The 13492-nt window shown below is 46.2% G+C and overlaps 1 protein-coding gene and 1 pseudogene across 1 annotated transcript in view; one reads left to right on the top strand and one right to left on the bottom strand.

Annotated features, from left to right (window-relative positions):
* LOC110065443 (uncharacterized) overlaps positions 1-13492 on the top strand; it is a 425702-nt gene that overhangs the window by 335542 nt on the left and 76668 nt on the right. The gene's annotated exons all lie outside the window — the stretch shown is intronic.
* Positions 859-2256, bottom strand: LOC149097288 (uncharacterized; annotated as a pseudogene).

Raw genomic sequence — 13492 nt, 5'->3', positions numbered from 1 at the left:
GGAGTTCAACATTGACCCTTCGAGCGATTTTCGCTTCACACACGGGCCAAACCACGGCCTGGGAAGCATTTACGTGTACGCGTCAGGCCCCACAAAAACTGACTATAAATACCCAGGGTGGAACAAATTCAGTGAAGAAGGAGGGAAAGCAATAAAAGGAAACCTGATTTATTATATCGAGCCGGGTGCCGCTTCTGATACCCAATCAGACTGGTTCGCGCCAAACACAGCATCTGGTTTGACACAGGCAGGGTTGTCGAGAATCAACCAGTCAATCAAGTCTTTCGTTTACTGCATTCTGGGCACGCAAGTGAACGTCCGCAGCAGCATTCTCGGTTCTGGTGGCCGACCAAGAGAAGCCCAGAGAGAGTTTCTTGTTCTGGTGGAAAACTCAATCAGACAGCCCGACCTGGCCAAGAGTGTGCAAAGGTACCAGCTCGCGGTGGATCAAGCAAAGGTTAGGCTCAATCTTGCTGTAGCCCCCATGGCCTGGCTTATGCCCGCGAAAATGATAATCAACACCAAAAGCACAATTGGTTACAACAACGAGCTGAAACAGGCTGTCTCCGGGATGAAACTTGGGATCAACAACGAGGTAAACCCGGAGACAAAAAAAGCTGCGCTCAAACTAATGGCAGGCGGTCCGTCAAAAATTAACCCTCGCAACAGCCATCCTTCCAACCCGATACACAAAGCCGCAACAGCCGAATCATGGAAACCAGCTTCAACCGAAACTCAGCAAGCACAGCCACCGGTGCAAAAAATAGAGCCCAAGGCTGCAACATGAAATAAACAAAACAGCGGTAATTGTCGGTGTAGTAGGATTGTCAGCTTTGCTGTTCATGGCTTGGCGGTAAGCTACCGCTGCTTCTTAAAATATTTTTAGAAAAAAAACGCCACTGCGGTGAGAATAAGCAGCCAGGTGTGCTCGGCCAGAAATCTGAGGACTTGGCCAGCAGCTTTCAACAGGAAGCTCACAATCGAGCCAATCAGCCCGGGAAGCAGGGAAGCAAGTTTAGAGCCAATATCTTTCAGGCCTTTCCCCAAATCTTTTCCGGTGGCTTTCAAAGCGTTTGTGATTGAACCGACGACAGTGCCAATTGTGACCCCCGCAGAGAGAAGAATAGCGGTCAATAAGCCATATTTTTTGAAGATATCTTTTACCCTTTCCAAGAGAGGCCACGTCCTTTCCCTTTCTGCAATCTGAGTTTGCAAATGCGCGAGCTCCTCATTTCTTTCTGCCACCCTGCCTTCTGCGGCTTGTAAGTCGGAGGGTGAGGCATTCTCATCTTGGATGATTGCCTGGTCTTCCTCGTTTTGGCGCTGCAGCTCACTTTCCTGTTCTTTCAGGTCTTCCAAAGGTTTTGTCTCGTTGAGCCTTTCTTCCATAGCGTTTGTTGCGCTTTTTTTTTGCTTCAAGGATTTCTCTGTTTCTGTCGAACTTTGCTTGTTCTTTGTCTTTGTTCTTTATTTTCTTTTCAAGCTCGCGAATTTGTTGATCCATATTCTCAATTTCGGTTTTATAATTCTTATTCAGCAGCTTAATCCTGTGTGCTTCTGCTTCAACTTCAAGACTGGTGCCATGTTCATCTTCAAGAGCTTCAATCTTTTCATTATTTTTCCCTTTTTTTATTGAAGCTCTTGTTTTTTTCTTTCTAATTGTTTTTTCCTTGCAACCAAGTCTTTCTGTTTTAATTGCTTTTCAGATTCTCTAAGACTTTGTTCAACTTCTCGGATTGTATTGCGGTCTTCGGCTATAATTTCTTCAGCCCTCGGCCCAAGTTGATCTTTGAAGCTGTCTAAAAAACTTTTCATTAAGCCTGTCTCATCATCTTTTAGAATCTTGTACTCACCCTTTCTAGACCCAACAGCAACAATTTTTCCTTCATTTTTTCCACTGCCTCTTCTAATTATGATTTTTTCAAAGTTTGCTTCAGGGTATTTGCCTTTTATCGTATCTACAGCTTTTTTGAGTTTTTGCCGCAAATAACTTTCTTTTTGAAGATCAGTGACCGAAGGTGTTCTTTCAAGCAAAGGGGCTTCTTCCTGATAAGAAGTGTCAGGCAGGCCAGACTGCTCGTGCTGCATAGTATGCATTGCCATTTGTTCGCCTCCATGGTAGGGGGTGGATGCCGCACCTGGTTGAAAAGGTTGGGTTCTGTTAACCTCTTGTTCTTCATCATCGTCATCGTCGTGGTCAAGCTGGTTGTCAAGTTCCAGGTCTTCGTAACCAAATTCACCACCACCTTCTGCCATTGCAATATATTTCAATTATCTTATTTTAAATTAGAAAAAAATCGCTGGTGTATTATACAATGTCGGTGCAAGAGAATCTTCGCCCAATGTATAATAAAAAGACATTTCAAGCCTTGAGGACCAAGCGCGAGGTCAATCGAATCGCCTTTAAAAAAACTGAAGCCAACCCTGGCGATGAGCTAGATGTTAGAGTGCCCAAGCAGCACGAGAATGAGGTTCTGGTGCCGGGCTCGCTAGCGCTTGTCTTTGAAATCGACCTTTCTGGAGGGCATGCCAACAACTTCCTTGTCAATAACGTCACACGGGCTCTTGTTAAAGGTTGAAAGTGAATTTTGGAGGTACCACCCTACAAGACACAGACCAATACAGCCTATACAAAACTTTGGAAGACCTTGTTATTTTGCAGAAAGAACGAGACAACATGATTCTCGAAGGGATTCAGAGCAAGGATCTATGCAAGATCTGCTCAGGCGCGGGAGACAAGAAAACCTCGGGTGTTGACGCTGAAAACACGCTAAACGGGGCATTCGGAAACAGGTACCGGATCAGGCTGGACAATCAGCTGGTAACTGACAATGGCATTTTCTACCCCATGGCCCTTTACAACGACCTCAAGGTCATTGTAACACTTGCTAAAGCTAAAGATGTGGTCAGACGTTCCCATTCAATCCAGCTGAAATACAAGCTGAAAAACATCAAGCTCGAGTACGAAATGATCCGCAGCAAGACTTTGGCAGACGAGGCAGTCAGCATTTACACCAGCGGCAAAGAGTTTGCTTACGACTACGTGCAGCACTATACGAAGGTAAACTTCAAAAAAGACACTGGCACGTTTCTCAACATTGAATTCAACGCCCAAATAAGGTCACTCAAAGCCCTCCTCCTGTTCATAGAGCCGCATGCTGCGAGCGCCAGAGATTCAGAAAAATTCATCTTCCCCAATCTCACAAAAGTCAGTGTCATGGTCAACGGCTCGCCCAACATGCTTCACAACAACGGAATCAAAGACATTGACATGTGGAGAGAGGCAAGTCGCATGTTTCCGAAAGAAAAAAATGGAACCGACCACATGGATACGACAAAGTTTTACACCGCCGATAAGTTCGGGCTTGTGATTGATATGTGCTCCATAGCGGATCGGCTGTTGCACGGTAGCGGCATGCGCCTCGTGAACAGTCATTCAGGCATCCAACTGCAAATTAAACGGAAGGTGAAGGCTCAGGCAATGTGGAGTGCCACATATTCCTCATCTCCGACGCCCAGTTCAACATTATGGACAGACAGTTGGAATCTGTGGTGTATTGAATAGGAGCATGGACCCCGGTAAGATTCCCTTCAACGCTCTCATCGTGGGGCCTACCAATTCAGGCTAATTGAGGTTTCCGGTTGACCAGGTCTACGGCCCTTTCCGCGGCAAGTTCGACTACATTGTTATCATCTGCCCCACATTCGCGCACAACAGGACCTACTACCAAATTGGCAAAAATGACCCAAGAATGCACGTGATAATGTGCGAGCAGCACGATGTGGAAAAGGGGTTGAAGCTAGTGAGATGGCTTTTCGAGGGCGCAAACACACTCATAATACTCGATTACTGCGGGGCCTCCAAAGACGTGAAAGGGCACACTGGCGAGCTGGTGAATCTCGCTTTTTCTGCTTGGCATATGAGCATCAGCGTTTGTGTGCTGACCCAGAAGATGACCAGCATAACAGCTTCCTTCCGGGAGAACGTGGCGGTGATCGTTCTCTTTTACACCCCCTTGGCCAAGACCACGAAAGCCATCTTCGATGATTACGCCGGCGAACTCTCTCAGGATGAGTAGAAAGGTCTGGTTTCAAAGCTGAAAGAGAGAAAGTTCTCTTATCTTGTGTTCTTGCTTCGCCACCCCTACGGGGTTAAGTTATTTTGAATAAAAAAAAGAAAGGTCTATATATTGTTGCACAAGGCGACAGAATGTCAGCTGAAGAAGAGGCTGTGTTAGGAGAAGTTATGAACCTACTTCAAACCGAGCCCGAGCCGCCGAGTGGTCCAGCAGCTGGCATAGTTCCAACAACCCCCGGACCTGACGTTCCTGCTCTTCGCGAGCAGCTGGCCGTGCTGGTGTCGACAGGCAAAGCAAAAGAGGCCATCGGAGTGCAGTTAACCCACGAGCAGGTAAGGCGCCTACGCGACAAAGATGTCAAGAAATACACGAAACGCTACGAGACATACGTGGGCTCAAAGTCAACAGAAAGTTTGATCAACAGCTTCATTTTTCTTGTAACCAAAGCGGTCAGAATGCGCTTAACATGAAAGACATCGACGCTTACCAAAAAGAGCTCAGAAACGACTACATCTTGAACAAAGAGCTCTCCAATCTGTCCGGCAACCTTGCTTTGAAGTGCGGCCAGTTTCTTGCTGCGGCCAACGTGGCGCTGATCACCGCAAAACATATTGATTTTAACTCCCATTTGGAGAGAAAGGACGAAGTAAAATTGGAAGAAATTCCTCAACAGTAATCCTCAACGCCCGCTGAGTGATTGCAGAATGACCACAGAGTAATTGCTCAGCATTATATTTGCTTAGCATACACATTTGTTTCAGAATGTCTACCGAACAATCCGAGAGTGCACCTCAGAGCGAGACCCATACAGCGCCTGCCGTCGATATCACACACCAAGCGACAACTACGACAATGGAGCGCGTAAAAAATCCCAAGCGTGTGGCTGCAGGTAAATTGGTTGCTGAAAGAACACGGCTGGCCTGGGAGCAGCAGAAAAAAGCAGCAGAGGCTTATATCGCAAGCAACAAGGCAAAAGCCACCACAGCGGCGCCTGAGCCAGCCCCGACTACAGAAGGCGAAAGCCCAAACTGCAGCGGAGAAAAAAATAACAGCCTCAGCACCACCCAATGGCTTGCTGTTGGCAGCATAGCCGTTTCACTGGTCGGGATTTATTACAAACGTGAAGAGCTCAAGGCCGCGTTCCACAAAAAATGTCTGAGCCCGTGCCTGAGCCCGTGCGTGTTGAGCCAGAACCTGCTCACGCATCACAGCCAAAAGGTTTAAGAAAAATGATTTAAACTTTCCCGAGTGGAATATATCAACATGCTTAAAGTTGACGTTCCCCAGATTCTCATCTCTTCAGCCGCAATTATTGGCATTTTGATAGTATGGTACGACTTCACTGTAAAGGCTTATGATACAGTCATCGATCTTATCAAGGGAACATTTTATGACACGGCTGCAGAAAGGGCAAGAAGAATAAAAGAAATAAGAAGAATAATAGAAGAAGAAGATATAAATTAATTTTGTTTTAAACTTTTGTTATTTTCCTAATATCAAACGCACCATGTCCGAAAAGAACAATAAGCTTGTCAAGACCATCATTGACGCCGCTACTATTACTGGCTTAGCCGCTGGCATTGGCTGGACCACAAAAAAGGTTACAAAGAGAATTTTACTTCTGATCCCAGCAGCAGTGCGATGAATTACGTGAAGTTCACCGCCATCGTGGCAGGTAGCATCGCTCTCAAAGAATACCTCAAGGACCAAAAAAATCCTTCCCGCCAGCGTCTGAAATTAATGATTTAAAAAAAGACTCTGCTATATAGCACCATGGCGAGCATCACGATTATGGTTGGTAGGGCTGTTTTGAACGCCACGGCTTTTATCGGAGGCAATTATCTGGCGAGGTCGCTTAGCGGGGGCGACAAAGCTGCACTTGAAGAAAAAAAGTGCCATGACAAAGCTCTCGAGGCGTACCAAGTGGCTTATGCAAAATACATGTGCAACCGCACCAAACTTCTTGACTGGATTGCGACCAACGTGCAAATAAAGGCAGAGGCCAAGCAGAACTTCACCAACACTGACTATGCCTTCAAACTCTATAACCAGGCGCATCCTGACAAACAAATGGTACCCCCCAAGTTCTCAGATTTCTATCAGCAGAGCGAGGAGCAGAAAAATGGTGAACTCATGTTCGTGGGCGCCGGGGGCTCGCTCTGGGTTACGCCGCCTTCCGGTTCCTTTAAACTTTTTTTACTCCTCCTTATAGTAATGCTATGGACGCCAAACTCGCAAAGATATACTACGGCCCCGGTGGCTACTGGAAAGGTATTGCCGCGATCAAGAAATTAGCCAAGGCCACCAAGGTACCTGAAGAAACCGCAAAAAAGTGGCTGATCAAGCAAGCGCTCTGGCAGATATTCCTCCCCGCGCCGAGGCGAATTCCTCGGCCGAAATTCAACGTTCCCACACCCAACGCGGTCCACCAGGCGGACCTTCTTTTTCTGCCGCACAACAAACTGCCCCACGGGCGCAAACTTTTCAAATACGTGCTGACCGTTGTCAACGTGGTCAACCGCTACAAAGAGGCCGAACCCTTGACTTCGAAAAATTCTGATGAGGTCACCCTGGCCTTTGAGAAGATTTACAAGCACGTGCCTCTGAAATGGCCTCAAATGCTGCAGGTTGACCCAGGGCGCGAATTCATGGCTGCTGTCACAAAAGAGGTGGAAAAGCACAAAACATATATCTGGCGCAGGTGCCTTGACATTCACCGTGACCAGGCCATTGTTGAACATTTCAACCGCACCCTGGCTGAGCGCTTGTTCAGGCACCAGTACGCCGTGGAAATGCGACTCCCTTAGGGCCAGTGGTCCACTGCCTGGGTGAAAAGACTTCCAGAAGTTGTTTTGGCTTTGAACAACGAGGTAACAAGCCTTATCGGCAAGAAACCCGCCATTGCCATCAAAGAAAAAGCTGTTTATGCAAGGCCATCGATACCTTATTCAAGGCTTGTTGGAAAAAGCGAAAAAATACTCCCCTCCCTTGTCCAAGTTCATTATCTCTACCAACCCGGAGAGCTTGAAGGCGGTGTAAAAAGAGCCACAGACCCAATCTGGTCTTTGAAGGTTTACAGCATTGAAAGATCTTTCACCAAACCAGATCAACCCGTTCTCTACTATTTGCGTGACAGTCCCAAGCACGGCTTTGTGCGTGAAGAACTGCTCGTTGTCCCTCCAAACACCACTATTCCTCCGGCTGACATGAACTAAATGTGAAATTCAATTGGTTCGGTGTGTATCCCATTGGGCAGCACCCAACGCTTGTCGTAACAAGCGCTCAGCCCCAGCGTCTTCTCCTCGTAAGTGACCATCTGCCCGTTCCGCATCCTGAAACCTCTGTTGTTTGCCATATCTTTGCTGCCTTAAAACACTGCCACGTGATCTCATTCTGCTTCTTCGTCATCCCCTTCGTGCTAAACTTCTTTTGTTCGCCCTCTGCTTCGTCAACGAAATAACACTTTGAGCAGAGCGCGATCATCCGGTTGCCCTCGCACTCAAGCTTGAAGAGACCTTGGGTCCGACCGCTCCACTTGTCCCAAGCCAGCCACTGATTTTTTTGTGCCTCAAATTCTTGCTTCAGATCCGGCCAAACAATGCTCTCGAGCTGCTTTGCAGAGATAGCCATGTAGTTACTGTCCCTGTCCATCTGGACCAGCTCAAAATCTCTTCTGTTGAAATACCTGTCAAGAAAGTCGTAATAGAATTCCAACATCCGCAGCTTTGCCAGCTGATAGACAGCAATTCCAACTTGAAACGGCCGTCTGATTGTGATCCGAGGCTTCCGGCTTTCCAACTCATACGCGTTCCCGATCTCGTTAAGATCAGTTATACACGCTTCGCAAGGCTCTGTCGACTACCTTCTCGTCTTTGGTGTAAATCACGTTTGTTTGCCGCTCCAAAGCTTCAATGAGCTTCCCGTACACGCTGTTTCCCTGTCCCTCCATCACATGCTCCACGAACCAGGGAAAGATCTTGGCCGGTTGGTAGTCGATTGTTCTATAAACCTCTGCGACTACTGCCCCGTGGTTCACGTACCACAGCAGCAGAGGGGCGTACAGCAACAACCGTTCTGCAGACAGCGCCCCGACAAGTTTTTTTCCGTCTCCACGCTTTCTGCCAGTTCGAGTTAAGTAGTCTGCCATATGTTTCGGCGCAGCTTCGAGAGGCACCTTTTTGTTGTAAAAGAAAGGACACATCTCAAACTTTGCATGCAAGCGCTCTAGAATCTCGATGTCGACTTCGGCAAATCCGAACCAATTTCCTTCTTTGAGCCTGTGCGTTAGTGCAGGAGCCACCTCCGCTTGGAACTCGCCGCTGTAATGCACGACCCTTTCCTTCCCGTAAGGCATTTCTCTGAGCATGGTCAAAAGATAGAGGGCGTTGGCGTCATAACCAAGGATATTTTTGCAAAGACATGGTTCTGATATTCGATGAGACCTTATCTCTGTAACATCAACTTTGCTGTACCTTGTGAAAACAAGGCTCGGGCCCGTGACAACAGCTTCTTTCAGCATCTCATACGCTTCTTTGCCCATGCTGTAAAGCTCCGTGCCACGCTCAACCGCTCCCTGGAGCAAGTAATGTAAACTCACGCCTGGGATGCTGACAGCGTCTTTTAGAATGTCAATTCCCTTCTCGGTGTAGAAGTTTCTCATCTTTTCCAGAGCCTCAAGGCCGGGAGCCACATCGAGATTGTTGTAGTAGCGCAGCCAGTCTGAGAAGGAACGCATGCCCTTTTCTTTGAACAATCGCTGGCACCCCTCCCATTCATCCCGCATGAGAACGTATTCGCCCTTTAGCTTCAAATACCACTCCTCGTATTTGGGAGCCCAGGGAAATCAGGCTTTTCGAGGGTGTCAAATCATTCGTACGGAAACCACGATTTCACTGTCTTGCATTTGTAGGCTTTCACCCATTTCTCGTAGCTCATCCCTGGCCCAAGGTAGTTGATGATATCAAGGGAACAGAGTCCCCAAGTGAGCAAGAACATGGTTTTGTTCCCGTTTTTTGCCACTCTGAGTTTGGCCGATGTTTCAGCAAGGCGGCTGGCGAAGTGGTTTTTGATCAGATTCAGATCGTAACTTCCTGACTTGAAGCCGACGACAGGAACCTGGTTGCACCATTCTTCAATTTTTTTTCCACTGCGCTTTTGGAAGTAGGTGCACATCTTCTGGCACAAACTCCACTCGTACCTGGGCCCAGATGTTTTTTCCACCTCTCTCCAGCTCTTCCATAAACTTGCACACCAACTCCGCAGGGTCTCTTTCACAGATGTGGGTGGGCTCTCTTTCAAGGGTGTCGCCAACGCTCACCGAAATTGGCACGTGCACGTTTTCAATCATGAGCGCGGGCGTCGGCTCCTTTGGATGATTATTATTGTCATACACCTCGAAATTGTACAAGATCGCCTGCAGGTAGCTTTTTGTTTCGGCCCGCAGCGGATCAGCGGCAATTTTCCCAGCTTCGCACACCCATGCCTCGATAACTTGGTAGCCGGCCTCCCGCAGGAATCTTGTACATTTTATTGTGGCTTGGTACATGTCTTCGCGCGTTTGGTTGTTGCAGTGAATGCTTTTGTTGTGATCTTGTGGGTAACATTTTTGACACCAGTGGCAGCCGTGGTATTGAAATACAGTCTTCATTGCGTGGTTGTACCCGTCGACAGGTGCGTGCTCAACCCAACGCTCGTCACCATGCCCGGACATTGTGTGGTGAATCTGGATTTTCCGCCGCTTGGCTTCTCGTTCAAGCCACACAAGCGATTCTTTGGAAGCGTTGTCCTTTGGGTAGAAAGTTTTCTCGAAAGCTGTTTGTGGGGCTTCGACCCTTTCACCCGGGCAATCGATTACCGTTTTTCCTGCACTGCAGGTTGCAAAATGACATTGGAGATTCCAAACTTGTGTGAATCTCGCTCTGCAATGCGTGCATGCATAATTTTTGGCCAACCTGGCAATATCTTTGATGACGAACGCATGCCCTTCGTAGATGCCGATTGTCAGAATGTTCGTCAAACTTGCTGATGGGTTTCATCTAAGGTGCCATACCACTTCTTCCCCCCTCCCAGGCTCATACACCCGGATGCCGAGCCAGTCTGAAAAAGCTGTACCTTGATTCAGATGCCTTTCAACCTTGTCTAATTCATCCAGAGACGTTTTTGGGCAGTCAGTCGGCAGGGTTTTGAGTTTGAAGAAACTCTTGGCCAGACCGCGGGCTGCTTTTGTTCTTCGATCAGCACGCGCTCCTCGGTGTACAGCGATACAATGCCAAAGACACAAGTTCTCTTTATACGTATCCAAAGCCGCCATCGCCCCGCCATGGGCAAGGTTGGGCAGGCAGTCTGGCAAGGAGCCTGCGCCCAACAATGGTTGACTGTCAACCACAACCTTCAGGTCGACATTAAAAAAGCTTACAAACTCCCACTTTGTTGATGGTCTTTCGATTTTGTCATGGTCCAGTCGTTTCGTCTCTTCTTCACTCAGCCATTCTTCTGCCTCTCCTAGTCTGTTTATCCAAGGTGAGGCGTGGTTTTTTTAGTACAGAATCACCGTTCCATCTTGAATGTTGCGCAACTGGTACGAGAAAACATGCCTCAGGTAAAACGATTTGTCAACATTTTCTCAAATTTTTTCCATAAAGTTTGTTGTTAGGTCTTTTTCCAGACCTCTGATGAAGCGCCATCGAATGTAGCGCTGTCCTTTACTCTCTTCCCCCTCATGTGTTGCATCATCGAACAGGTCCAGAATCTCATTCTGGTAGTCTGTCACTGTTCCGATGTTCTGTGCTGGAAAAGGGTCATACTCCCTCAGAAGCTCTTGCGTTTTTCTCACCTTTCTTTGCCGGGGAGGGGGTCTTGGTTGGTAAGGTTTTTGCAAACGCTTCTCAGTTTCTTGGGAAATAGGTTCATTCAGCACATTCTGAACAATCTCTCTAACAGCCGGCTTGTTTTCTGCAAGTAATTGCTCTAAATACTGCAACGTTGCTGGATCAAATTTTGCAAACTCTTCTTTCAGAATTTCTTCAAACCTTTGGTCAACGGAAGACATAGTGACTTGTGGTATAACGGAAGGTTTCATATCTCTAATTGGGTTGACACCAGCTCGAGCAAAACAAGCTCAAAAGTTTTCTTTGCTTTTTTGCACTTGCGGATAAGCCGCCGTTTTAGCGCGTTCCCGCCACATGGAATGCAAAGACAGTAATCACACAAAACCCCAACTCCGCAGCTGCTGCACGGGGTAGGAATTTTCATGCTTTTCTTGAGTTGATAGTTGTGCTGCCTGCAATAAGGGCCGACACAGCTCTTTGCACAGTTTTCTTTCCAGCTACGCATCAACCACGCACACTTGTTTGTTCCTCGAACCATTGCCGCTGTTCGGGCGGTATAACAGCGGGGTCGTTTCTATCTAATTGGAATCCCTCCCCTTCCCTCCCTTCCCCGTAGTTGTATATAGGGAGGTTGACAAATACTGTTTTGCAGAGGGACGCACCATTTCCCCGTTTTGAACCCCCTATGTTTAACCGAAGCGAGCTTGCGAGCTTTGGTATTACACCTGGGGGGTTCAAAACGGGGAAATGCTTCTCCCTCTGCGAAACGGTATTTGTCAACCTCCCTATATACTACTTCCCCCCAGTTAAGTGCGGCCGTCGATAAAACCAGGAACATGGAACATTCCGGAACATCCCGGAACATCGAATAATTATCATAATTACGCGAAAAATATGTAAAATAAAATTTTAAAGAATTAAATCAAACAAAAATAAACTGGTATCAGCTCAGAAAATAAAAACAAAACAAAAGCATAAAGAAAGAGAAAAAGAAAGAAAAATGAAAGTGATACAATAAGTGAAGGCTAGCAACTAAGAAGAGTAATCCATTCTTTCCAGTCATCCACCGTCAGTTTAATCACATGACTGTCCTTTATTCCCAGATTTTGTTCTTCACAGAAAACTAAGGTGGTAGCATTCGAACTCCTTAATCAGACCTAAAAGTATGGGTACACGAGTGTGATTTCTTTATTGAATTCATTACGTCAATGCAAAGATATGCATATACACGATTTCTCATGAAGAAATAGTTTCTCCATGAGATAGAAATAGAAACTCTTTGGCATCAAGTTTCTTGTCTAAACTAATTTGGACTGCTCGACCTCTGATGACAGTGTAAACAAACACATACACAAAATTTAAAAACATTTGGCAATGCACGCGCTGTCTTGCGGGGTCACTGGTCAAAACTTTATTGTCTCTAGAAATATTTGTTACAAGTGTTTGGCGATCTGAAATTGAATTCTAAGTGTTGCCAACAGTTCAAATGCATCTCCTGGAAAATGTCTGTCCAGTACAAGTTAATACTTAATTAATTAAAAATACTTTTATCACAGGCTATAATCTATTCATCGCTAGTTCGACTTCACGTGCAGATCATTATCTGACATTCAATCAAACTTAGTTTTCTATCGAGCCATTCAAACACCACCAAAGTAAACCAGACATGCGAAAACTGCACGTGAATGCGCTGCTCTATAAATCTTTGATTAAAACTAGTTTATTAATAATAACTTGCTTGTTACTCGGGCTTCCAGAGAGGCCGAGTCTGCACTTAGTGGGTCATAGTGCCAGGAGTTCCTAGCGGAGCAGTGCAAAAACAGGGAATGATAAATAGCAACATGAAGATGGAATAGGGTCAAAACTATGAATACTGACTTAACAAGCAACTGTATGATGCTCAGACAAACACCTCAGATGTTGAAGAAATCAGGGATCAAAAATGGAGACGCAATGAATTACCTGGCATTCATCGTCAGAATCGTCCATGTTTGTGTTCAAAAACAGACTGCTGAAAAGCGACGTGATGCAATTGGCGCAATTCGCCACTCACATTGCTAACTTGAATCCCCTGCTAACTCAAAGTAATTTTCATTTCCCCTCAGACCATTTTCTATATAATTTTAGCCTCGATAACTCAAACATTCTATTTCCCCTGAAGGTTCGAGTTATCGGGAGTCAACTGTAACTAACAAAATAATCAAATAGCTAAGGTAATAAATGTGCATTAAAAACTTAGTGACATACAATGGATTAGATTTACTTTTTACAAATTCATAGATTTATCAGAAAAAAGTAGGTAGACAATTCTTTTCCAAAAACGATGATCAGAGTCTGAAGATCTTATATTATTCCAGAGCCTAGCCCCATGGTAGGTCAAGGACCGCTGTCCAGTGGTTCAACGGCACCTTGAAATGTTCGGTTGACCAGGTTGTTTAGTATTTCTAGTGTGAATTTGTGAGCGCCGAGTAAATTTCTCAATTAAGTACTCGGGGAAGAGTTTATTAGCACTTTTAAAGATCATTACGGCATTGGTCAAGTAAAGTCTGTCATTAACAGGCAGCCAATTTAGGGATGCAATGTGCA

This window comes from Orbicella faveolata, unplaced genomic scaffold (genome assembly GCF_042242905.1).
Source record: "Orbicella faveolata isolate gen_17 unplaced genomic scaffold, um_ofav_v1 contig_47, whole genome shotgun sequence".
NCBI classification, from domain to species: Eukaryota; Metazoa; Cnidaria; class Anthozoa; order Scleractinia; family Merulinidae; genus Orbicella; species Orbicella faveolata.
Note: the sequence above shows the minus strand (reverse complement) of the source record. Positions and strands in the feature narration are given on the sequence as shown.